The 27,690-nt window shown below is 41.3% G+C and overlaps 1 protein-coding gene and 1 long non-coding RNA gene across 2 annotated transcripts in view; both read right to left on the bottom strand.

Annotated features, from left to right (window-relative positions):
- The window catches only part of LOC119894236 (sphingomyelin phosphodiesterase 3-like), a 66,517-nt gene extending 50,825 nt beyond the window's left edge, over positions 1-15,692 (bottom strand). The window contains 1 exon segment of the mRNA XM_038706879.1: positions 15,458-15,692. The gene's annotated coding sequence lies outside the window, so the exon portion shown is untranslated.
- Positions 15,693-26,117: 10,425 nt separating this feature from the next.
- On the bottom strand, positions 26,118-27,031 carry LOC119894330. Its single transcript, XR_005442902.1, has 3 exons — positions 26,856-27,031; positions 26,625-26,726; positions 26,118-26,508 (listed from the first exon to the last, which is right to left on the bottom strand). It is a non-coding gene; the product is annotated as an uncharacterized LOC119894330 (long non-coding RNA).
- Positions 27,032-27,690: the final 659 nt, after the last annotated feature.

Here is a 27,690-nt window from a genome sequence, read left to right as displayed (position 1 = left end):
AATAATAATAATAATAATAATAATAATAATAATAATAATAATAATAATAATAATAATAATAATAATGGTTTAAACTGAAAACTCCTCATTATTCTGACGTAAGCAGGCTAACCTATTACTTCAATTTCCAGAGAGAAAATTGAAATCGAGTAAAAAAAACAAAAACAGCACACTTGTTTCCTGTCCTCTACAATCAGATTTAACCAAAACAATTGTAGCCATGTTTCTGCTCTACCACACTGTATTTATCACAGCCAGGGGCCCTTCTCTGTTGGAAAAAAACATCATGCTTCAAGAGCTACATTCAGGAGACCTTGTAGAAAGGAGAGGATGCAGGCAGTTGCTCCGTTTGTTTTGGGTGAAGATGCAGAAAGACAACTGATGATGTTTTCCACTGAATAAACTTACAAGTTACGGCCGACCAGTTTGGTGTGTACAAAACCAAAGAAGTACTTCCCCCAGAATCTAGTGCTGGTGCTTATGATTGAACGTGTGCATCATGGAGCATCACTATGAAAATACGCGGCACTTCCTTAAACATTTTACAGTGACTGGTCCTGCTGCCTTCAGATGGCTTTAGTAATGTAATTCCAAATATGACTGCATAACCTATTGACGAAAGAACCAACAAGCTACCTCAGCTACTTCACTTGTTTTTTTTTTATTGACAGTGCTTTTTCACGCCAGACCAACGTGCTTGTTGTTAAGCTGAATGGTGGGGTGTTGCTAAAGTTAGACTGGCAGTATGATGTTTTAATAGTGGTGACAGTGACAAACAGTGCCGAGGATCAGGGAAAACACTGTCGTTACCAGGCTGTCACCAGTGAAGGCAGGTCAGGGACACGTGTATCATGCTGCTCCGCAAAGCAATAGATTTACGTGCTAGTAAGTGTGGTGGTCGTGACAAGGAAGAGGGAGGAGCTTCTTTGAGGTTAGATAATATGTAATTATTATGGATAAACATATTTCAAAAACATTGTTACAGACATAAACACATATCAATCAACACATTGCTTATATCAGTATGGATCACCCCACACCATACATAAAAAGAATAATTAAGGAGCATAAGTATGACAGGACCATTTGCCATCTGCATGCGTGCGTGAGAAAATGTGCAGGTTTGTGAACAATGCATTATGGGTAGTGTACCCTTTCTGTTATTGGTTGATGTGTGCATGTCAGCCTCAACTCAACTAAAGTTTATTTCTGCGCTTTAGAGCAGACAAATGTGTTAATGTGGCTTGGAATGTGTTTTGGTTTTGCTGACCTTAGTTCAACGGTTTGGATGAAAGGCTAAGATGGATAAGTCAGAGTTTATGTAACATATAATCCTGTTGGTTCTGCCTGTGATTTACTGCAAGGTAACATGTGTTTATCTTGTTCCAACGTGATTGTTTACATTTGTGTGATGTTAGGTTCTTGGTTCAGTTGACAGAGACTGAGGCAGGGAGCTGGCGCAGCTCACATTTTTTATCATTTAGCATAAAAAAAAACTATGGCTCATAGCTGACTGACATTTGCAACATGAAAGGCTTCAATGGAAGATTTTCCTTTCCTTTCCTTTGTAACTCTGTTTTGGTCTCCACCAAATACTGGGAAAAGATCTGGCTTGTTAGCTGCTAAATGTACCAGCTAGTCGCTAACTTTGTCTGTCTGCCATTTGTTGCTGGGCTAATAGTGCATATTGGGTTTATCGGCGCTTTTTTGCTGTCAGTCACAGCTGTCTGCTGTGATTAGAACCAATGCTGATACGAGCGGTGAAAATGAACCAAAACAGTGAAGTTGCCGGCCACAAACCAAAACAATGAGCTGAAAGAGGCTAAAATGCTACATAGAGCTGAGGGGAACAGCAGAGTTGGGTGGTTCTCTGTGAGTTAGTCACTACAAGTGACACCTTTCAAATTACATATTTGAGCCATTGTTCTTATAGCACGATTAATTGGTTTAGCTAACAGTTTACTAACTGCATAGACTGAATACCCTTGTTTTGTCTGCAAGTTGGATTCACTTGGGTTCACAGGGTCCATCTGAGAAGCCTCAAAAAAGCAGCGTCTGTAGCCTGACAGACAGAGCAACAGGCATGCTGTGGCCAAATGACACCAGGTCCTGTTCCAATCTGTCTCATTTCCTCCTGTTGGTTGAAACCGAATCTGTGCTAACCCAACCTAATCAATGCTGCCAGCTACAGTATTTGCATCTGTAACTCCGCATTTTGAATGTACTCAGCCATATGAACACTTTGAATTCCCCACATGGGAGGCTGAGAATAGAAAAAGAATGAGGAGGAAGTCTAAAATCAGGTTAACACACAGCACAGAGCCGCAGCCCACCCTGCCTCGATGTCATCTTTAACCTCAGCACCTCTCTAATTACTGTACAGGGCTGCCTCTCATCCCATCTCCCCACCCCTCCCCTCTCAACCTCACACACACACACACACACCACTCATTCATTGAGGTCAGAACATAGCCCTTAGTCCATGCAGGTAATGAGAGACCATGCATGTAGCTCCAGAAGGATACTGTGCGGCCCTCACATGTACTCGTCTGTTTGAGTTTCATCCCCGTTATCAGTGTGTGGCCAGTTCTCCACCAATTTCTAAAGCCATATGGTTCAATTAGATCGACCACATCTGACATACACACACACATACACACACACACACGACTCCACCCAAATCACCTCTTTTCGACCTCACACAAGAAGTAGATTAGAGCCTTTGGGAGCTAGAACAGGAGGGCACCTCTAGGGCAGACAGAGCGGCAACACAACCACAGCTGCAGCTGACGTTTGTACCAAAGAAACAGAATTGTTTTAGTTGCAGATTACATAAGAACTGCAAAGAATTAGAGCCAAATATCAGTCAATTTTGTCAATAGTCTGAATGATGTTGGTGTCTGTGATTTAATCAGTTAACGGGTAGATGACTGAAAGCACACACACACACACACACACACACACACACACACACACACTAACACAGTTTCCAAATATAAACCTCTGACTGAAAGATTAAGTGAACCAAACATGACCAGCGGTGAAAACATAATCTGTCCATGTTCACACAGTCGGTTTACACTGACCTGCCAACAGCAGCAGGCAGGCAACCAACCCCCTCTTCAACACCAACCACAGACACTCATACACGCACCATCCACTGCACAGCTGCCCCCCCCCCCCCACACACACACAAATGTAGCTTTAGTGAGATGCACATATTTCAACAAAATGAGTTTAATCCTGTGTAAATATCGTTCAACCAATCTCATTCCGATGGATTACAAAGAGGAACCATTCCCTTTCCAAATCACCTCGCAAAAAAACCCAATTTGAACATGTTGATGCTACAATCTGTTGAAGATAAAGTAGTCACTTACCAAAACCAGTGGTTAAAGATTAGCATCTGTAACAAAGTGTATTTAAAGTAGTCACTTCAGCTGGATACTTGTGTATTTACATAGTTATTTAGATCTAATTTCAACATTTACATTTCATATTTTGGAACACTGGTGAATTGGAGTTTTTTTCCCAAAAGAAACTGTTTTTTTCTGTTTTTCATCTTGTTTCTCTTTAGGGACTGTCCGAAAATTATTTGGATGGGGAGAGGGCCTGTGTTTGGCTTTAATTAAAATTGAGAAAAACAAAGCTGCCCTCTCCTTCATTACATCTCAAAATAATATGACTGCATTGAACTGGTACAAATGAATATTTATGACCCATTGAACACGTGAAAAATGTTGATCCTGTCTTAAGCCCCCGGTATGCGATCGTCAAAACCTCTGATTTACTTTTGCCTTTAATGTCGTTTTAAGTAAAATCTCCCAAGGAAAGGTTAAAATCAAATAGAAATAAGAGTTGAGACAAAAAAAGAAAAAAAGACCCTCTCCTTCTCTCCCTAAACCCTCCCTTCAGCAAAAATATAAATTTACCACCCTCCCCCTTTTTTGACCCCCCAAATACTTTTCATATAATCCCTTACCAGTGTATGTCCATTAGTGCGCCTCACAAAACAGTGAGACATTCAATGCAAGTCTGGTTTATTAGATTGCGGCATACTGTTATCTGCAGCCCTCAGTAACAGCTGGGAATATCACATTTTAAAATGTCAAGAGATTTTTGTATGGGAGCTGTTTCTTTTTTTACAATCAATCGCATTGATCTGTTATGTATTTTAATAATCTGTGTCTGTGATTTTATCAGTAGGCTTCAGAGATCCTCCATCGGCAGTGAGCAAGAGTCACTGTTGATTTATGGCACACACGTCTTCTATGTGAATGTGGCAAATGTTTTTGGACGTTGTTCAAAAAGCCAGCCGCAGCGGAGTAGCGTCCTCGCTTCTCAGCAATAAATCAGAGATGAAAGCTGTCGTGTTTTTAGATTTAAGACTAATTTGTCTTCACGCTTTTGACAGTCTAAAAATCACCAGCATTAAAGATTTTAAACTAGTTTATGCGGTAACTCCCTTATCCTATTTTGTATTGCTGAAGATGTTCAGGAACAGCATGGCAGGGAACTGGAAGGTAACATGCCTAAGGACACACACAGACACAGCACGGCTGAAAGGACACGAGTTCAACTGATGGCCACAGTTCCTCCTCTGCTCTCCATTCTGCTCCTCAATTGGATTTAAAATTATAGCAACAGAGCGATTTACAATATAGGCAGAAGACAAGGGATTGTGTATCTGTGTGTGTGTTTGTGCAATTGTGTGCTACTATGTATGACGCATGATGATTTATATAATCTCCTCTATGTGTCACAGAGCACAAGTGAGGTTAACGTGTATCCACTATGTTGGCGTGTGCGTGTATGTGGCTATGCTAAGTCATAGTCCCAGCAGCAGACAGCTGACCTTGGATTGACTGCTTTCTACTCTTTAGATCCTGTTACTGTAACTCCAAACTTCCATTTATGCTATGGGATGGTTCACTAACAAAGACCACACCAATGTGCGGTATAAATTAGATAGTTAATTCGGATAATGAGGAGTATTTATGATGGAGGGATCAAGGGGAGCGGGATGAAGGGGTCGAGAACAGAGGGATGAAGGAGGTTGTTAAGGGTTTGGTGGCCGGAGCGCCTAGGAACTCGGGGGTCGAGACTCAGGGTGGGGGCTCGTGTCGATAAGCCGCTTGGTTATCAACCCCCCACCCCTGTGGGTCCTGTTGTAGAAAAAAGACAAAAATTATTACTTTGGCAGAATTATGGATTTTAGCGTGCATGTCTTTGATGGTGGGAGAAAACCCACCCAAACACAGGAAGAACATGCAAACTCCACACAGAAAGGCCTGGGCTGAGCTAGGCTGAACCTTCATGCTGTGAGGCCACATTGCTGCCCATTAAAAGAGGTGAGAAAACAGGGTTTGGGGGGGAGGGATGTGAGAACTGAGAAACGGGAGAGAAAGGGGTTGTATATGTATGACATATACGTATGTGCAGGTGATTGGATTAGAGAGGCACAGATGGATGAAATGAGTGAAGAACAGGTGGTTGGATCGGAGGCAGCTGTTTAAGGTAAAAAAAAAAGCTTTGTTTAACCAACTTTGCACCAAACTGCAGCACCAAACAGCAGACAGACAAAGTTAGCAGCTAGCTGGTGAACACAGTGGAACATTTAGCAGCTAAAGAGCCACCAGAAAATAAAGGACTGAGAGTATTGAACTTATATTCATCAAGTGGCCAGAAACAGGACTCCCGTGTCTACTTACTATGTAAATAGACAAAAAAAAACTGTATTCTGAAATTTGCAAGTTCCACATGTTGAAAGATGTTAGCAAAGATGACAGAGCATCTAATGCTTTGTTTGTATAATTCACCTTGATATTGTTGCCCTGCAGTGAAAATGTCATTGATCGACGAGGTAACACAAACGTGTTGTACTGGAGTAATGAAGTGAGACGGCATTGGCATTGTCAGCTTAAAACGTACCACCTGACAAAATCAATTAACTTTTCCCAACAGTTAGTTAGTATGCCATTTCAATATCTTAACCACCTACTATCCAGAAGAATATAATGATACCCAACGAAGGTTGAGGTCAAGGGCAACTGGACTTGGTTGAAGATACTAGAACCACCTGAAGTGACCCCCACTTACAGCCTGTGGATACCCTTAAAACATAACATCATAAAACATATAACATATAACCATACAGCCATACAACTGTTAGGGCATTAATACAGTTACCATCTAACCATCTATCTAGCATACATATACCAAAAGTTACAGGACAGCTAAAATATAGAGACAGATTATAATGTATTATTATATTATGTATTATTATTATGAGAGGTGTTCACATTTTTGTATGCTCAAAAGCCAGACCTTAAGATGGTGTGAGAATGTATGGTATGAGGTGGAATTTCTAATATCCACAGGCAATTGGTTCCATAGTTTAGAGGCTCTCACAGAAAAGCATAATTGGCCAAAGGAACTGGACCTACGAGGGACTACACAGTCCCCTCTTAAGGCAGACCTTGTGGTTCTGCTGCTAGATGACTTCTGCTGTATAAAAGTACAGAGAGGTGGGGGAGCCTTCCCATTAATGATTTTAAAGATTAGGCATGCATCACTGTGTTTTAAAATATTTTCCCAATTGAGTAGGTTATAAGTATTAAGAATGTTACAGTGGTGGTAAAGTTGGGTTTTTTGTCCAATACTTTAAGTGCTTGTTTGTAAAGTGATAAAATAGGCCTTAGTGTTGTACTGCATACCTGGGTCCAGCTTGTCATACAATATGTTAGGTGAGGAATTATCATAGTTGTCATGTATAGCTTTGCTACAGGTGTTGTCAAACAGTTCCTTATATACTTAAAGTTCGCTAGGTTATATTTGGTTATTTGCACTACCTTTCTCACTTGATGTTTAAATGATAGAGTAGAGTCAAGAATAATGCCTAGATATTTGAACTGTGTAACTGTTTGAATGACCTCCCCAGACACACAGACATTGAGATACAGTGTTGCTTTTACTAAAAAACATACATACTGTTTTCTTAACATTGAGATTCAGCTGTGAGCCAGTAAGCCATTTACAGAGAAGAGACAGAGACAGAGAAGATGGAAGCGTCAAAATTCTAGTATCTTCAACCAAGTCCAGTTGCCCTTGACCTCAACCTTCATTGGATAACTATGACCTGGATGACTGAGAACCTTCAGACATAATAATGATACATTATAATAATAGCAAGTGCTTATAAGAAGAATGTTCATAAATAAAGCAAAGCTGCCGAGTGGAGATTTTCTATTAGTTACAAACTTGTTGGTTAATTAAATAATGCACTAATAAATTGTAAACAAAAAGACAATATCATGTCTGCATGTAAATAGGCTATAGTAGAGAGAAATGTAACAGGGCTGCTCTTCTGTTTTCTCATTCCTGGCAGAATGGCCTGGACTAGTATCAGGTTCAAATCTTGCAGGAGATGTCCATCATTTTCCTTAGGCATAAGACCAAACTAAATAAACTGCAGCAAAATAGCATTTCATGAGAACAAGGTTTCAGGTTGTGTCTCTCAGCGTCTGAGCACTACTGTTCTTGGGACAATGCACAACCAAAAAGCAATAGAGTTTAGCAGACATCCACCCATGCTGCCATACTGGCACATGGACCTGCCAGCATGGCAGCATGGGTGGATGTAGGGAACGAGATGGACAGATGGAGGATGCAGAGAAGATGGGAGGATGGCAGACATACAAGCGAGATGGTTAGGAGGGATAGAGGGAGAGAGAGGGAGAAGGATGAGAGATGTAAAGGACACACGCCCACATGAAGGCAGGATGAAAAGATGAAGCCCATATAGTCTGAGTAGAAATGAAAGAGAGAAGGAGAGTAAAGAGGGTGGAGGAGAGATTGGTAAGTGAATGTTGATACATGGTCTGGTCTCTAATCAGCTTTACAGGGTCTAATTAGGGCTAAAGTACACATGCTGTAATCATATAGCCCAAATTTATATATATATATATATATATATATAGATGCTGCCTACATATTCTGGTTTAGCGTGGGTGTACTCCCTGACCCTGCGGTACATGTTATTAGTCAGTTAGCCTCATACTCCCAAAATCATATTTTTACAGAGACAGGTAAAACCTTTAGTTGATGGGGGGACTTTTTTCTACATCAGTGCAAATCAGTTTTACTTTTCCTACTACTACTACTGCAAGGCTTGATTATCAATTGGGCAGAACAACTTTCCCGTTGCCCCACAACACCAGCAGCCATGAAGGCTCCAGACATTCTGTGCATCAACTGGTTTGTGCTAATTTAAATCTGATGAATCTGTGAAATCCGTTTTTGAGACCATACTTTTTTGGATTTGTTGCTATGGAAAGTTGCCAGATATGGTCAGTGAGCAAAAGTTCTGGTTTTAGAGATTGCACAGGGTCACTGCACACAGCTGTTGATTGCCAAGAAATACCGTGTGTCGCTGTCCTTAAAACCCCAATCACTTAATTAGTTAGCTTTACGTGTTGGTAGGTAATTCAGTCTACCTGGCTAACTGTTAGCATAGATGCTGCCTACAGTCTTAACGCTAAGCTTCTTGGTGCACTTTGAATAGAAGTGATGTGGGGCAAAATTTATGGTCATCATCCTTTGCAAAAGTGTATTGTACTTAAAAGGCTCTAACTGGAGAACATACCCAGTTCATTTGACCAATTTAAACAGCTAAAGCTGCATTGCATCTTCAGATAAACTTTGAAATACATCTTTGCACACAACGAGGAATGCAGATTTTGTCCCCCATTACATTAAGAAGGGATCTCTTAATGGTCAATGTGAACAGGAGGAATGATTACAGCAAGTGAATCCTTTGTCAATGTACATATGGCCACCTGACTTTATTTTACGACAGATTTAATGTTACATTTATGTTTAAATAACAATAATACATCATGTTTGAATCTTCAAATACTGATACTGGCCTTAACAAAAGGGTTCAACATAAAAACCAGCATTTATGGTGCTTTTATAGAAAAAACTATAGCGCTAACTCCACATGTTTTAGCAAATGCAGAGTTATTGCAGTTTTATTCAGAACTTGCCTGAATAGAGTTTAAGAATCCTTCATTTTACACAGATTAAAAGACTTCTTTTGCAGTACGCACACAGCAACATGCTGACCAGATGTGGCCTTAAGTAGGCCGTCCTAACAAAACACTGAGGATCACGGTGACAATCCTATGAAATAGCTAATCCTAAAGGCTTTCAGTGAGTGGCTGCCGGTCTGATCTGCTCTGTGCTGGAGCTGACAGACGCCATATCACCAGTTCACATGTGGCCTGTTTAGCAGGCAGTGAAAATTTGTCCTCTGAGGGTCTGTAACTTGAAAGTAAGGTGTTTTCTGGGAGGCAGTCACACCTAACTTCAGAAGCATTTTTCTGACTCTTATGTACTCCTAACATCTGTCATTATGCGTGAGTTAAGAATGACAGACAGAGGAAATTATGTTTTCTTCTTAGATTTGAGGCTACAAGACTAAAATAAATAAAACACTTTTCTATTCTATTCTATGTCTGTCAGTAATGGACATTCAAACATTGCAGTGGTTTCTACACACATTGTTTGCTTGCATGTGTGGTGTGTGTGGTGCCTGCTGTTGTGCTGAAAGCTTTAGTTCAACAAAGAGAGAGACAACTGGCTCTACAGGCGAGGTCATGCTGGATGATCTTTATGATGATGCCTAGATTGAATCGACGTCCAAAGCAACTGAAACCTGATAGTGATCCCAGTGTCAACCAATGGGATGTTGCTTATAAACTATATTATGTTGTATAATGTTTCAAGTTAATCACATATTATTTGTTCTGATGCTCATAAATGTCAATGTTTTCAAGCTTTTTCAAAAAAGCTTTTCAATCTAAATTCCATGAACTACAAGAGTAACAATAAACATGGACATGCTTTGTGCAATTTATCACCTTACAGGATGACAGCTACCTGTTCAAAAAGATCTGATGACTCAGTGATAGCTTTGCCCCAGGTTAGAGAAACAATCAACAATCTGATTTTGTTTAGCTGGATTGTCTACATAGCTAGCTATCTACACTGAACAAAATTATAAACGCAACACTTTTGTTTTTGCCCGCATTCATGAGCTGAACTCAACGATCTAAGACTTTCTCTATGTTCACAAAAGGTCTATTTCTCTCAGATATTGTTCACAAATCTGTCCAAATCTGTGTTAGTGAGCTCCTTTGCTAATCCATCCACCTCACAGGTGTGGCATATCAAGATGCTGATGCATGGGTATTGCACAGGTGTGCCGTAGGCTGGCCACAATAAAAGGCCACTCGAAAATGCGCAGTTCCATCACACAATGTTGCAAGTTTTGAGGGAGCTTGCAATTGGCATGCTGACTGAAGGAATGTCCACCAGAGCTGTTGCCTGTGAAGTGAATGTTCATTTCTCTACCATAAGCCGTCTCCAAAGGCGTTTCAGAGAATTTGGCAGTACATCTAACCGGCCTCATAACCGCAGACCACGTGTAACCACACCAGCCCAGGACTTCCACATCCTGCATCTTTACCTCCAAGATTGTCTGAGACCAGCCACCCGGACAGCTGCTACAACAATTGTTTTGCATAACCAAAGAATTTCTGCACAAACTGTCAGGAACCATGTCAGGGAAGCTCATCTGCATGCTCGATGTCCTCATCGGGGTCTCAACCTGAACAATCTGATCAACTATATGCGAAGGAGAAGTGTTGCACTGTGTGAGGCAAATGTTTGGCACACCAGAGACTGACTCCAGACCACCCCCAATACAGTGAAACTGCACATTTTCGAGTGGCCTTTTATTGTGGCCGGCCTAAGGCACACCTCTACAATACCCATGCTGTCTGATCAGCATCTTGATATGCCACACCTGTGAGGTGGATGGATTATCTTGGCAAAGAAGAAGTGCTCACTAACACAGATAATTTGAGAGAAATAGGCCTTTTGTGTACATAGGGAACGTCCTAGATCTTTGAGTTCAGCTCATGATGAATGGGGGAAAAAACAAAAGTTTTCTTTTATAATTTTGTTCAGTACACAGCCAAATCCATGAAACATGGCAACAACCAAAGATGAGATTGATGCAGCTGTACATGTTGTTTTAAGGTAATTTACAGACTCTCAGATCAACATTAGATCAACGTGAAAAATGTTACAATACCTGCCACTGGCAATCGCTAACCGTGAGGTTGAATGAAGGAACTGAAATAAAGTGTCAAATTAGTCCTATTGACAGGCTAACACCTTTACATCAAATTATCTTTAACACAGTAGTATTTTACAGTACTATACACTACAGCTGAGAAAGTACGTGTCCTGGTGCCAGTAAAGTCTCAATAGAGAGTCAGCCATTGCAGCCACATTTCACACCCTGTTTGTATCTTCACAGTTTGAAATTAACAGCATAAACCCACAGGGATCACACATCCTTCAAGGTTCGCAATTGCTGATTCAAAAGACAGCAGGGCTCCACTCAGCTGTCCACAACAACTCTCTCATCTCTGCTGTAGACCATTCGCTGCTGCAGCAAGGCAACAGCATGAGGACAGAAACAGATTTCAGGAAAAAAAATGGGTTTCCTGCAGTTTGAGCTACCTTTGTGTGGTTACTTTGGATCAGGTGTCTTGTCTTACCATGGATCTAAGCGGGAAACCCAGCCCTCCTATGCTGCCAGTGGTTGTGACAATTCACTCTATTCAAGCCCATATAAGAGCACCTAGTGGAGGAGAAGAGAGGAAATAATAGAGATGCAGTAAAGTGTGAAGTCTCAACACACATATAAAGACAATTCTTGTCTTTGTATCCTTGTTGAAGATGGGCATGATAAAGAAGCAGAGAAGTGGTAAGGGGTTAGCTTATCACATGGCTTGACATGCATATACTATCTGCTAATCTAGCAGAGTTTCGAAAATGTGGGGTAAGAGGACACCAAAGAGTTATTGAGGACCTGTGGGAGTCCTTGAGGGGGTTCAGAAGAGTTCCAAGGAAACAGATGAATGTTGTGTATGTACATGCACGTGTTGTACACAGTGTCATGCTAAATCAGGACCATCTACATAACGGAGGATGGCAATGCTGTTTGGTATGTCGTTCCACCACTTTAGTCCTGGCTGAAATAAAAACTATTGGACTGGCTGCCATGACATTTTGTAAAGACATTCATGGTGCCTGGATGATGATTGCTACTGACTTTGGTGATCCTCTGACTTTTACTCTAATGCAGCATGAGGTTCACATTTGTGGTTTTTAGTGAAATGTCATGCCAACTATTGGATAGAGTGCCATTAAATGTCCCCTCAGGATCAGTTTTCATCCAGTGCCATTCATCACATCAAAATTTTAATTTCTCCAATACTTTGGTTTACACGTGGTACATGGTACAAACAAACAGTGTACCTGCTAATCATCAGCACTTTGCATTGTCATTAAGAGCATGTTGATGTTAGGATTCAGCTACAAGCACCTCTGTGCCTAGGTATAGCCTCACAATGCTTTGAGCTGCTGCAACAATGTGGTGGTCTATGACATAAAACGATCTGTGAACCTCAAATCTAGAGGCTACAGTCAAATTTGGAATAAAAATGTTTCCCAAGAGTTATCACTTAAAAGGTAGTGGGGCTGTTGATATTGGCATTAAATCATCTATCAAATAAATGGCCCAAGTACACGCCCTGTCGATGATTAACATCCATTTTGCTGAAGTGTCCTTTAAACAACACAAGTGGTCTCTGACCTCTGACCTCCCCAGGAGAATGTCCCTTTTAGGAATGGATACAACAAGAAAAACAAAATTTGTCATCCCACCACAAATGGTGTCAGTGCTCTCTGGGGCTAATCAAATACAAGTAAACCAACTTTGTATAAAAATTGAGCATTGATCATGGTATTAACCACAGTTACTCCATCTTATCCAGTACTGTACATAGTTAAGTATTAACAAGTCTGCATCTACAAAGAGGTAGAGAAACCAGATCCTGCACTATCAGGTGTCACTGGACTCCAGGACTCGTTGGTGAGTCCCACTCAACCCCCCCCCCCCCCCCCCCCACACCTGGCTGCCATATCCAGCTCCACTCAACCACCTGCCTACTCTGTCATGAACAGAAACCCAGTCCGCTGGACACCCAGGGGCCCGTTTGGAGCATGTGGATAGAGAGGACGGTTGGGGGGTTGACCTTTTCACCCTTGCTGACTATTTGTCCAACTACAGAGAGGCCCTTGGATGTGGGTGGGACGGGGGCATGAAACAGTCATCAGTTGGTAAGAAAAGTGACATTTAACTGCAGTCTTGTGTTATTTGGAAAATGCAGCACAAATGGAAGCAGCAAAATCACTGAAGCCATCAATCAATAATCAGCGCTCGTCACGCAGGCTCGGAATAATTAACCTGCTCTAAGCTTGAATTAAAATGTTTATCTGCCTTCAGGGTCGTTCAGGGATTTTGAGCATCAAAGCTCTCTGCGTCCACTGAGTTTAATAAAGACATTAGGCCTGTGATTTGAGAAATTGCAGATCTAAAACTCCCAATTCAAAAAACATACTCAAACATTATGTAACAGGCACTCATCAAAGGTTGACATCGCATTTTTAATTTAAAAAATGTCCAACAGAAGGTGATGATTTAACCACTCAAACTGGCAAAAAAAGAGACATCATGCAAGCCAGACTGAAAAGGTTAGTCTCAAGATTATGTTTAAAGATGTGGGCATATTGCAAGGCCTTCTGCTCCACTGGCAAGCTGGACTCAAGCCAAGACCCATATGACAGTAAATAACTCACAGAATCAAAGGCAAATATCTATTAACTAAAGGCACATGGTAAATGTGAGAAGAGTTGGGCTATAGGCCCACAGCGAGAGGAATGAAAATCACAATATATATTTTTTTAAAAACAGTGTGGCGCTGCTCTCCATCAACCTATATTTAGATCTTTACTGAACACGCTAAATGTATATCATGTAGCCCTGTCATAATGTCAGCAAAGTCACCTTTCATATATCTGCCTGTGTGCTAAAATGTCAAGATGTGTACACTTCAGGAAGCACAGAGAGCTCGAGCTGCACCCTGCCAGCACCCAGATGGTCTGTGTGCATCTTGTGGAAGCCGAGTGGAAAGTTGAAAAAGACTAACATACGTACATAACACTGAGCTGCACAAACACCGGATTCCTCCTGCCTCAGGAACATAACCATGATGTGTTATGAACAAGAAACAGGGTTGTTACCACCACACCATGTTGAAACTGTGCCATTTTAGAAGGTTGTAGGCTTTGTATAGTGATAAACTTGAGTTGATGGGGGATTTCAAATTTCAGGACGCAAAAGTAAGGTGTTCTTACCGTGACATTTGATGGACAAGAAAATAAGAACATTTGGTTTTGAGACAAGAAAATGAGAGGAGAGAAAATAGGAGAGGAGAGAAGAAAATAGAAAAGAGGAGAGAGGCAGGAAACTAGAAACCAAAGGAGAGGAAGGTTCACAAAAAAGAAGAGAGGTGGGGAGAGCCAGGAACAAGAACTGGAAAAGAGAGAAGGAAGGAAAGGGGATGAGGAAAGAGAAGAGTAGGAAACAAGCAAGGAAAAGAGCAAGGAGAGGAGAGTAGAGGCCAACCAGGCCACACCTAAGTGTACTCTGGAATCAAAAAAAGCAAGCCTCTCAACAGATTCACCGGCTCCTGTATTTTCCTCCACAAGCTGTGATGCTGTCTCAGCTACCAAGAAACACAGTAGCAGCCTGACCACTAACTGGCCAGTCCCAGTATGTCTCCTGCTGGAAAACAGTAAAACCATAAAACCACTACATGTTGGCCCTGGGTCAGTAAACTGGATCCAATCACAACTGAATGACTAGACACCACATAATCAAATTAATTTGAGGTTACAATTAGAGTGTAGATGGTGGTGTTCCTTTGTAACCAGCTTGTGTTGAGGGAGGACACACACACACACACACACACACACACACACATAGAGAGATATAGAAATAAGGAGGGAAAGAGAGAGCGGGAGAGAGAGAGGGAGAGAGAGGTTATGTTGGTATTTTTTATTCAGTTGTATTGAGCTCTGCTTTTCTGATTTTAGGTATTCATGCAAAGAAAGTGTGTATGTATGCGCGTGTGTGCATGAGCGAGCGAGAGAGAGAGAGAGAGAGAGAGAGAGAGAGAGCGAGAGAGCGAGCATCTCTGACCATTGGATCATGCAAATATGAGTCAAATGTTTTACCCCAGGCAGGCACAGGGTAAGATTTAGGCGCGGCTGGAAGACTTGCCTCAGTGGACACACACGGGCTGATAATTACAGACAGCAGGGGTATATATATATATCTGTATCATTTCACAACCAAGATCCCACTGGAAAATATCACTTATGATTTATTAGCGTTTCTTAGAGAGTGAAGTATCCAACCCTGCTGCTTTCCGACACATTAGACAGAGAAATAGACAGAAAAGAGGAGACTTACTTGTTGGAAATCTCCCACATGGGCTTCGGTGGATGTATAAATAGTGCTGAGTTAAATTTTTCTTCTGTGTCCTCCTGCAATGAGCGCTAATTAACTGTGAGCTGTGCGGCGGTGAAATCCAGCGTCCACCGACCAGCTGATGGCTGCAGACCAACCGAGCGACCGAGCGAGCGACTGGCTGTCTGTCTGAGAGGAGAGGGGAGGCGAGGAGAGTTGTCTCTTCAGCACCACAGCACTTTGAACAGCTCCCGCTGACGTCACTACCCAGCTACGACGCCACGCCCACTTCTCCAGCGACCGCCTCGAGCGGACGGAATGGGGGGGGGCACCAAAACCACTAGCCTTCTTCTATTTAAAAGGGACCTGCAGATTATTATTACTGGTGCCTGAAGTGGGAAAAAAATATGTGCTAGTCCTCCTCATTCACATGTTGGCTTTGAGTTTCAGCTGGATGAAACAGCAAATTCATGTTTGTAGTCTCTCATTTGTTAATGCTAAGCAGGCTACTAACTCGTGAATATATTACACATAGCTAGGTGTCATTACACTGGGGACGCTGGGGACATGTCCCCACCACATTTTGAAAGCATTTGTTAAAACTCTTCTGAACAAATAGCTTGCACCAAGCAATGTTGACTAACAAATAAAGCCAGAAAACATGCAATGAAATTTAAATATAGAAGAAACACATGTGCATTGTCTAAAAAAAGTAAGCTAAAAAAACAAGCTGCTGATTGATGCATTATATTCTGTTTTATTTTTATATTTATGAATTGTCACCTGCCAGCTGAATTTTTTGTTTCCATTACATGAATAAACACATTTCCATCCTAAATTGGTGCAGAAAATGTCTCCAGACTGCAGAAAATTAAGTGTTTAATGATCAAAACTTTCAGGGGAGGACCCCCAGACCCCCCCTCTCATGTATTCAGCATTTCATATTTCTTCAAAATAGCGTTATGAATCTTCTTGTCTTGTGACTCTATCATCATGCCCCTTATCTCTGCCCTTATGTCCCCACCACTTTTCAACACAAACTAACGCCCTTGCTCATAGCCATTCATGCAGAACGAGTTCAACGTTTGGAAAGGTGACGAGCAACAGCATGCACACACTTGCGCAAAAGGCATCTGATCTTCTTATTACTCAGTCTCCGCAGCAGGCAGGCCAGAACAGTAACAGGTGAGCGTCACATAATGTCAACTGGGTAATGCAGTTTATTTGGGGCCATATGAATCTCCCAGAGATATTGAGAGGGCAGAAAAGAGAAATTGCAGCTTGTGAGCAGTCACGGCACGCCATAGAGTGAAATATGCCATCCAATCAAGCACTGCTTTCAAGTGATGATTGATTCTCCTACTCCATGAAATAGGCCTATAGTACAATGTGCTGTATACTGAGTCATAGCCCTACAAAAACCAACAGTGCAATATTTGATTTATTAGCACTGGGGTAAAAAAGCTAACAGGTCAATTAAACCAAAATTCCTTGGGACTCATTCACTGTTCCCTTAATAATAGACACTCTGTCACTTCACTCTATATTGAGCAGTAAAATAAGAGTTCAGACACTTATGAACCATCGTCATCGCAAATAAATCCAAAGCTCCTAGGCTTGATACTGCTAAAGTTTTTCAGTTTGGGAGAACTGATCCTTTAAATATCAGTTTCCTTGTGTGTGTGAAGTGCAAAAAACATAAAAGGTTTGAGGAAAACTGTTGTTTTGGATAGGCCTAGCTATTCGTTTGATTTGATCAAATGAAACATTTCCAGTCTGTTTGGAAGAAAAACACTTCCCATCAGTGGAGCTTCCAGCCTGTCGTTCCCTGTAAGCTGATGTATTAATGATCTACATCTAGACATTGATCACACTCTACAAATACCAGTAATAAGATGGCTGTCTGTCATCAGCCATGGCTCCTCTTTGTCTTAAGAGATTTTGTCAGTTGACGTAAGCAGGTTTTCACTGTTTTAATGAAATCCGACAGAGTTCAGCTGCTGTAAAGTGATGTTGACTCATCTAAGTGATGTATTAAATCTTAAGACAGACACTTCAACAGAAGCATCACTCCCTCAGAGAGGCAATGTATAATTTTCTGTATACAAAATAGCTGTTTTTTGGAACAAACGTATGTCAGGGATGGATAAACATCTTGTCAGTCATAAGCTGCGACTCCTATTTGCTCCTCAAACGTAGTCTATTTATGTAAGTGGATTTAGAGGGTTTGGAGGAAAATGATATTAAATACAGATACAGAGACAGAGCTTAGGATTTAATGAACCAAAAACCCCACAGTGCACTGAATGTAAGTGAAATATTTGTCACTTGCTCTTGGAAATAAAATATAAACCCTTCACTTGTCGACTGTAGACAGAGGACAAAATATGATGTCGCAGAAAATGTGGTCTCAGCAAAAGACACAACTCGAAAGTAACAAAGGGAAAACTTTGGCACTGAAGGACTGGTCCCTAAAAAACCCAAAATAAATCCCTGTGAAATGAGGCTTGTAAAATGGCATGTTGTATACTGCATGTCTACAAAGCCCAACAAGGCTTTTTCCATTTGTTGAGCATACCACCAGCAGGCCAAAGTTCCACTTATCAAGCAAATTAACTCAAAATGGATTGGCACAAAAGATTGTTGACATTCCCAGACAATGAATCCGGCTGACTTTGGTGATCCTTATCACCTGCTAAAACCATGACATTCCCATCAGCCTCAGCTGTACTGTATGTGTTGTACTTATGTTCTGTATACTGTTCTGTAGTACTGTGTGCTAGCATGCTCATCTTAGCATTAGCTGAAATTGCCGCCACTAGCATGGCTGTGACGCCTCTAAGCCTTGTTTGAACTGGAAAATCTGATTGCTGTTCTGTTTCCCACTAAGGTTACCTACACAGACTCTCTGTGGTCAACTAGAAAGAAAATCTTTTATCCTAAATCACTATTAACCCCAAGATCAATAAAGCTTTAGCATAAAATAGATATTATATTTAATAATCATTGTTAAACTTCACACAATGACAAACAATAACATTTATGATTCATAGGCTTCTACAGAAAACATGAAAATTGTATTAGGTGAGGGAATCAGGTAATCAGACAGAAAACAACTAAAAGATCCCTCCTGAAAAGCGTCTATTCATCCTGTAGGATATCTTTTCACCCCTTTCATTCTGTTCAGCCTCATTTCACTCATCGTTGTGAATTGAATCCTCTTTTGCTCTGGCAATGACATCTTGTGTATTTCATGCCAATAAAGCACCTTTGAAATGAGCTGTGAGATGGTGAATGCAGACGAGGATAAGCCAGACGGAGGAAAAAGCCAAAAGCGTTTTGTGTTGCACTGTTTGCAGTGAGGATGGAGGTGCCCTCGCTGCAGTTGAGTGCTCTTTGTGAGCACCTTCCTATAACTTCGTAAGGAGCAAATAAATGCTGTGACATATTTAAATGCTTATGGTCAGAAGGTAATGCACTAAATATAGATCCTAAAAAAAGGATCCAAATCAATGCTGCAGAACCATCTACTTTTATTCCACAAATTATTTTTTTGTTAAAACCTGGCGCCTACATTCTCCACAGTGCAACTCAACAACAGAGATTAAGCATGTTATGCTAGTAGCTGCTAACATAACTCCCAGCTGCTAGCCTCCAGCAGAAATGAGAAGCTGGCTACAGAGGTCTGGTAAGCTCACTTATTTCTAGCGCCACACACCCAGATTTCTTTTCATTTTCAAATCGCTAACTCAAGTGGCATCACTTATTCGACTTTGCGGCCCACTCCCTGGAGCCACAAAAGGCTTTATACAACGTTTTTCACACGCAGTAGTACTCCTCAACACCTGTAAACAGACCTTGATGTGTGTGCGAATGTTCTGAAAATCCAAGCTGTAATAAACCATTTTTAAATAGACCACTTAAATGGTAAGTGCCTATATTTATATAGTGCTTTTATCTAAAAAGCGCCTTACAAAGTTTTTGCCACTCATTCACCCACGCAGTCATAGCATATAGCAGAGAGCTACAACGCAGGGTGCTGGCCAAACACATGGACGGGATGAGATGGGGATTGAACCGCCCCACTCTACCTCTATAGCCGCAGCCATTTATTTATATATTTGCAAGCAGGTCAGAGAAGCAGCCTTGGAGTCAAGTCAGGTTTTAGCATGTCTGGTTGATTCACATTTGGAACGTTGCATTCTCATGAATTGAGATGAAGCAACATTTTGTTCCTGCATCATGAAAACAATCACACACATCTAACTGCCTGCAGTAAAGCCAAAACTATTTTTTTATCAACTCATTTCATTTCACATATGTAGCAGCAAGTATTCCTCTGCTTTCTCTCTGTTGACATGAACTGCTTTTCCAGTTCATAGTTCACATTTGCAATAAATCTAATATGACATGAATGTGGCATAATTCTTTCGCCGTTGACTGGCTATGGAAATGAGCAAACATTAATCAAAATGCTCTGATTCTGCAGTAAACCTAATTTTCATATCTACATCTTCTAAACCTAAATTATCTAAACTCAGACTGGAGCGTCTTTGCATCATAAGTTTGACCAGGCAGCACAACATCTGAATGAAGTGAGGATTTATTGGTTGGATGGAGAGGGGAGGACGGAGGCCTTGGCAGTTTGTTGCTACGGGATATTTGAGCTCCGGGCTTGGAAGGTGGCCTCTGCAGTCCTCAGCAGACCTGTAGACAGAAATTGGTGAGATTAGAGATGGTGGAGAGGCAGAGCAAGAGAGCTGTAACAATGAATTTCGGACATGAGGGACAGTGGGGGCTTACATCATTCTGGTTGGGTGATCTGTGAGTCAGATAGTGTCTAAGGTGATGTATGTGAGCAGCACCTGAATTCAGTGAATGGCTGAGGGAATAACTCTTAACAGAATCTACTTTGTCAATGAAAATCCTGTGAATTCCCATTACTGTGAATTAGGACAATTCTTCGTAAGTAAAGGGTGGGACCAGCATGTGTTTAAACACTATGCGAAGTGTTTAGTACTCGCTACTTTAGTACTCGCTACTTTAGTACTCGCTACTCAAGACGACAATGAGGTCCAGGTAATCTCTTGAAAGGGAATATGACAAGTTCAACATACTTTCATTAAATGTTAATGGGCTAAATAACCAAATTAGGAGGCAGAACATTTAACTGCAAATACAACCTGTTGTCGACAAGCCGAGCAGAACAGCGACTACAGCGGACAAGAGCAACTTATTATAAGCATGGGGACAGGGTAAGTCATCTTTTAGCCTCCCAGCTAAGGCATCAATGTGTCTTGTACTTTTAAACCTGGGACCTATTTTCACATATTTTGGTGTGGCAATGAATAGTAGGTAAAAAAAGTTTTGGAATCCGTGCAGAAGATGGGTTCAGCCTCCAGCTGCAGCATATTCCTTCAGGGCAGATGCACCCGTCAAAATCTCGTCCACAAAAAGTGCTTCTTGTTGCCACCGACAGGCTCAGACTGGTATACCAGGTGTCTGGCAACCTCATGGAAAGGATCCCTACGAGTGACTCCCGGGAACACCCTTTCTTTTTAAGAGGAAACTGAAGTCTTGCTTCAGAACAGTTCTTGCTCTGAAATCTCTTGGTGGAAAGATGAGTCAGCGTTAGAGAGAGGAGTTTGTTGTGCTGTATAAAAATCCAATGTTCAAAGGGGCAAGACACGAACACCATCTCTCACTGTATATTCGTAATCTGTATAGAGCCAGTTGCAGAAAGTAAAAAAGTAAAAATAACACTAAATGCGTGTAAGTAAAGAACAACATAATACACTAATACTATAAGATGTGATCATTTTACTGCAGTGTTTTACTTAAACACAAGAGCGATTAATTGAATAAGTGATTAGTTGTCTAATATTAAATTATTCTGCAACTTTTTGGATAATAAATTAATTATTAGATTAATTGGTTTGAGGATGAGATTTGATTCCAGCATCTTAAAGCTGGTTTCTTTGCTCCTCTATGACAGTAAACTGAGTATCTTTGGATTGTGGACAAAACAAGACATTTATGGATGTCATCATGGGCTTTGGGAGAAAACGGTCAACATTTCTTTCCCCATATTTTGATATAAAACCACTATTTGATTAATCGAGGAAATAATTGGCAGATTAATCAACAATGAAAATAATCATTAGTTGTAGCCCCGATCGAACACACAGTCTTTGCAGCACAGACACAAATGAACCTTTTGATAACTTATACATCACTGTGGGGCCTTTTAATTACATTTATCTGTCTGTATTGCCATATAGAATCAGAATCACTAGCATGGAATTCTTGGGTCATATGAATATTGATCAATATTCATTGTGTTTATATATATTTCATTGTTTTGGGGGCATAGAAATAATATGTTTTGAAGCAAAACTCCCAGTAAACAGTCAACATGACAATGGTAAACATGACCAAAACATGGAGACCACCTGAGCATATCTTTATAAATTGTATCATATTTTTATTTGTGTCTTTTCATCAAATTTACAGTTGTGTCAGGATTCAGATGAGTGAAAAAAGGAGAGAGCCCAAACGCAAGACAATAGAGAGCCAACGTCAAGTTCAGTGATTTTAATCCAAACAGAAACAAGTAATAAAGCTTCCAGTGGCCTGTACTACGAAGGGAGTTCAACCTACTCAGAGTTAACTCAGAGTTATCAGGCAAACTCAGGGTTGACAAACTCTGACCGCCCACACTGGAGTTAAACGGTACTACAACGGTGGATAAGATGTTGGTTAGTTGAGTCTGTGTAAACCCAGTGTTAACTTAATTGGAGTTGGTGCGCGTTCGCATAAAAGGGGTGTATTTTTTCGCAACGGCGCATGCTCCGTATTTCTCCAGAGGAATGCACATTGGTAGTGTCAGGAAATTATGAATGTAAAGACAAGTTAACGACAAAGCCAGGGTAGCTTGTTGGCATAGCATTGAGTTAATTTGTGCCATTTCAGTACAGTGAACTCATTTTCATGGTCAAGAAAACAATTTGAATTGATTCGAGCTTTGTGACATGGTGCGTTATCCTGCTGGAAGTAGCCATCAGAGGATGGGTACATGGTGGCCATAAAGGGATGGACATGGTCAGAAACAATGCTCAGGTAGGCCGCGGCATTTAAACGATGCCCAATTGGCACTAAGGGGCCTAAAGTGTGCCAAGAAAACATCCCCCACACCATTACACCACCACCACCAGCCTGCACAGTGGTAACAAGGCATGATGGGTCCATGTTCTCATTCTGTTTACGCCAAATTCTGACTCTACCATCTGAATGTCTCAACAGAAATCGAGACTCATCAGACCAGGCAACATTTTTCCAGTCTTCAACTGTCCAATTTTGGTGAGCTCTTGCAAACTGTAGCCTCTTTTTCCTATTTGTAGTGGAGATGAGTGGTCTTCTGCTGTTGTAGCCCATCCGCCTCAAGGTTGTGCGTGTTGTGGCTTCACAAATGCTTTGCTGCATACCTCGGTTGTAACGAGTGGTTATTTCAGTCAAAGTTGCTCTTCTATCAGCTTGAATCAGTCGGCCCATTCTCCTCTGACCTCTAGCATCAACAAGGCATTTTCGCCCACAGGACTGCCGCATACTGGATGTTTTTCCCTTTTCACACCATTCTTTGTAAACCCTAGAAAGGGTTGTGCGTGAAAATCCCAGTAACTGAGCAGATTGTGAACCAACAACCATGCCACGCTCAAAATTGCTTAAATCACCTTTCTTTCCCATTCTGACATTCAGTTTGGAGTTCAGGAGATTGTCTTGACCAGGACCACACCCCTAAATGCATTGAAGCAACTGCCATGTGATTGGTTGATTAGATAATTGCATTAATGAGAAATTGAACAGGTGTTCCTAATAATCCTTTAGGTGAGTGTATATTGCTTTGTATGTTGAGTGTGTATATGTTTATTTGTAGGTATTTGGTCGTCTTCTGTGTGCTTTCTGTACACATTGGTAAGCTTTTGTTTTTACTTTTGCTGAAAGGAGCTGTTTCCCTCTAGTCCTCGGAAAACTAGTTATTTGCCTTTTCTTGTTGCTGTCTTGAACACACCTAATTCCTCCTGCGGATCAATGACTTGAATCACTCACTCAGTGAGTGAATGTGTCCCTGCATGTTGGCTCACAACTGACCGAGAGCTCAACTGAACTGACTGAGAGAATGGATTGTTTCAGAAAGTGAGTCAGTTCAGTTAGTCAACCCAAAAGATTTGTTGACACAACACAAATCAGCCACCTGTCCACTCCTGCTCACACCTGGCTAGTAATGGTGTGGTTATTATATAACACGAAGCTCTTTAAGGGATCCATCTGGTTGAGAGTCAAACTGAAGCTTCTTGTTCATTTTTTAATACCCCCCCCGTGACAGTGAGCTGAGAACAGCATTTTGTGGCTTTGTTTATGTAGCGTACTGACTCGGAAAGCACTGTGAAGTGCTTTTAGATGCTTTTTTGATGGTCTGTCAAGTGCAAACATCCTTTGAGGAGGTTGCGGTACACACACATGGACAGATACAGTCTGAGTAGTAATGAACTCCTCTTACAAGCATTCAGATGAATTATACAAAGTTGTCCAAAAGCAGCATCTTGTCCTGTGAGACCATTAACCATGACAGTAATTCCTGCCCCTGCCAAGATGAAGTGGTGATCCATAGTGTGTGTGTGTGTGTGTGTGTGAGAGAGAGAGAGAGAGTGCGTATATGCAGAGAGAAAGAGTTGGCAAGCACATATTTGCTGAGTAGCTCATATTCAAGCCACAAAATTCCTGTTACACTCTGATTGATCATCAGACAAACTGCAGTGCAGACTCAAGATGAGGTAGTCAAGTTCAGTTGCACGGCAAGTGTACATCATTGTGTGTGTTTGTGTGTTTTAAGCGTAGAGACAGGGGTAAAAATCCTACCATCCCACATTCTTTGACTTACAGTGCTTCAGAGGATGAAATAAAAAGTATTATCAGTACTGGCTGCAGCTGAGATGAAGTCACTATATCACTGAATAAATGTCTGAAGTATTGGAGAGAACTGTTGCAAACATGTAGTTCACTCCCAAACCATAAGTCCTGCAGACTACTACTAGCAGGGTGAGGTACAGAAATGTCTTTCTAATTCACTGACTTCTGTGGCTAGATTTTGGTCCATCAACAGGAATGAGTGGAGAGTAAAAGCTAGAACAGAAAGACATTTCACCCTTAATTAGCACTTCTTTGCTAGACATGATCAATCTGTCTTTATTAACAGGCTATGGACCACAGTACTTTAAAGTAGCTGTTATCGAACCTCTTCTTAAAAACACCACTCTTGATCCAGGGGTTTTAGCCAACTATAGACCTATATCTAACCTTCTCTTATTCTCTAAGATCCTGGAGAAAGCAGTCACCAAACAGCTGTGTGACTTTCTACATAGCAATAGTTTATTTGAGGATTTTCAGTCAGGATTTAGAGGTCATCATAGCACAGAGACAGCACTCGTGAAAATGACAAATAATCTTCTAATTGCATCAGACAAAGGACTTGTCTGCTGTTAGATCTTATTGCTGCATTCAACGCCATTGACCATCACATCCTATTAGAGAGACGGAAATATTTAATTGCAATAAAGGTCCAATCCTATTCACCTTATATAGTCTTGCTTTAGGCAATATTGCAGGAAACCCCTAAACGTTCACTGTTATGCAGATGATCGTGATCATATCTATCGATCAAGCCAGATGAATCAGTTAGCTAAACTTCAAGTGTGCTTTCAGGATGTTAAAACCTGGATGACCTGTAATTTTCTAATATTAAATTAAAGTTATTGTTCTGGGGCTATATAAATAAAATTGAATTGAATTAGAGAGATTGCTATTTGGTGTTTGGGCTCTGACATCATTACTCCCCATAAGAAAACTCAAAACAATACATAAAGCTGTAATTTAACTTATTGTCTACACTGCATGTGCAAGAGCCTGTACCAAGAAGTATGTTTATCTAGATTACTTTGCAAAGTAACAAATGCAGCATGTTCTCTGCACTTAACTGGGCACCATCTTCTGTGCAGCTGCACCAATAATGTGTACACACTTGTGTAAGTCGCACTCTCTCGCACTCCTTGCAGGACTTGCCATTGCTCTCAGACACTCTAAAGGAACAGATCTACAGCAGGTACATGTTGATGCCCTCAGGAAACTTTCAAAATGGCTGTATGTCACCTTTTCTGTTCTTGCCTCAGCTAGTCTTTAGAAAAACATTGGCTTTGTGATTGCCTGTGCATTTTAAAGAAGTGGGAGGAGGAGGCTTTTAAGGAACAGAAAGTGATTCGGCTTTGGGGTACCACAGACATACAAGCCAATCATTAGTAAGGAGTGTTGTGTAGTTGATGCACCTCCAGGTCCACAATTTTTATTTAAGTTTTTTTGCTAGGTCCACAAGCCAGCCATGGTGGAGGTTTACAGATGCATGTAAGAGATTGTGCAGGCCAGCACAAGAACAATGCATTAGGCCTAAAACCTGAAAGCTCACTCTGGAACATAGACTAATATAAAGAAAGCTGTTCCAGGTTTTACTCAGAAAAGTTCTTCAGATAACACAGTAACCATGCTACTTGAAGCAGAATCTGCTGTTAATGAAATGAAATCATACTGTAGGAAAACAAGTAAGTGAAGAAGTCTATTTGGCAGGTGACAGTTTATTAAAATGAGAAGTTCAGCTGCTGACCAGCCTGTTCAGAGTCTACAGCTCCTCCGGACATGAATAGACTCTCCTGTGACTTGTTTATTATGTATCATACAGTGTGAAAAATGAAATACATGCAGAACTAGCAGAGTCAGCCACCATAGCCCTACCACTATTTTTTCTACAGTGTAGTGACAGATTGGCATTCGTTTGCGCTTTCAAACATAGATATCTAGACTTTTAGTCATATCCTGCAGTCTTTTTACTGCCAGTAACAAATTACACAGACACTACAATTTTAATAAACCCCTTGTCTGATAAGCTCTGGCACTCATTTTCATTTGGCCTATGTGTTCATTCTGTGTTCATCTCCACCTCCATGACATGACTGCGAGACAAACACAAAGACATGCTCATCAATAACACAACGGAAAAGCATACACACACATTGTCTTGGATTGGTCATCCTATTTGCAAGCTACCTGGATCCTACACCACACTTACTGTATTATCCATCTCACTTCACACTGCTGGTAATACTGACTCCTCTGCATCCTTTTCTTTCCTCTTCTCTCTTGTCTCTTTCATTCTTCCCTTCCCTCTGACCTTGATTCCCAGGTATAAATGCAGTTTTAATTTCCTGTTTGGTAAGCCTCACCCAAATGCAGACACCGGAGGTACAGCAGGTGCAGTACAATAATTTAATGAGTAAAAGTCAATGTACAAAAGGCTTACCGGATGGTGAGGGAGGCAAGGGGTCAAAACCAGAAAGCAGTCCAATACAGGCAAACAAATCTGACGAGGAACAGGCAGAAAATCGAAAACAAACAAAACAGACAAGGTCCTGGAAAGCAGTCCTATAAACATTAGAAACAAACACTGGGGAAATAGTTGGAACACTAGACACAAGAAGAACTGACACTAGAGCAAAGGAACAGACAAACCAAATACACCACTGATGTGAGGCTAACTAGACACTGGTGAAACTGATCAGACAATCGTAACTGGTGGGAAAACCAAACTGTACAAAGGCAGGAAGTAAAGTAACCCAAGACACATGAGGACGGATTCTTTCAAAATAAAACAGGAAATAATGAAACTAAAACCTAAAACCATGACAGCATCCCCCTTGAAGGGACAACCCCCAGACGTCCCTTCAAAAACATGTCCAAGTAGAGCCGAATGGGTGAAGGAGGTTCAGGGAAGAGGTTCAGTGTTGGACGGGGGGTCGCCTTGAGGCAGGAAAAAAAGCAGAGCTGAAAACCTCAGGTTGGCAGCAAGGGGGCAGGACATAAGTGGAGCTGGAGACCTCAGTCGCACGCCGTGAGGTCAAAACAGACAGGCGGTACTGTCTGGATGACAACTAGGAGACAGGGCCAAAGACCGGAGTAGGTCTGGAGGGCGAAGAGGAGGCAGGGCTGAAGGACGGAGCATCTCTCTCGACGATGGTAGCGGAGCAGTTCTGGTGAACTGCAGCCCTCCAGTGATGAAAGAGGAACCCCTCTGGAGGCCTGGCAACTAAGGCAGGATTCCTCTGGAGGCTGGTGGTGAAGGTGGGACCCCTATGCAG

This window comes from Micropterus salmoides, unplaced genomic scaffold (assembly GCF_014851395.1).
Source record: "Micropterus salmoides isolate LMB-PRFRI ecotype aquatic unplaced genomic scaffold, ASM1485139v1 Ms_hic_scaffold_8, whole genome shotgun sequence".
Lineage (NCBI taxonomy): Eukaryota > Metazoa > Chordata > Actinopteri > Centrarchiformes > Centrarchidae > Micropterus > Micropterus salmoides.
Note: the sequence above shows the minus strand (reverse complement) of the source record. Positions and strands in the feature narration are given on the sequence as shown.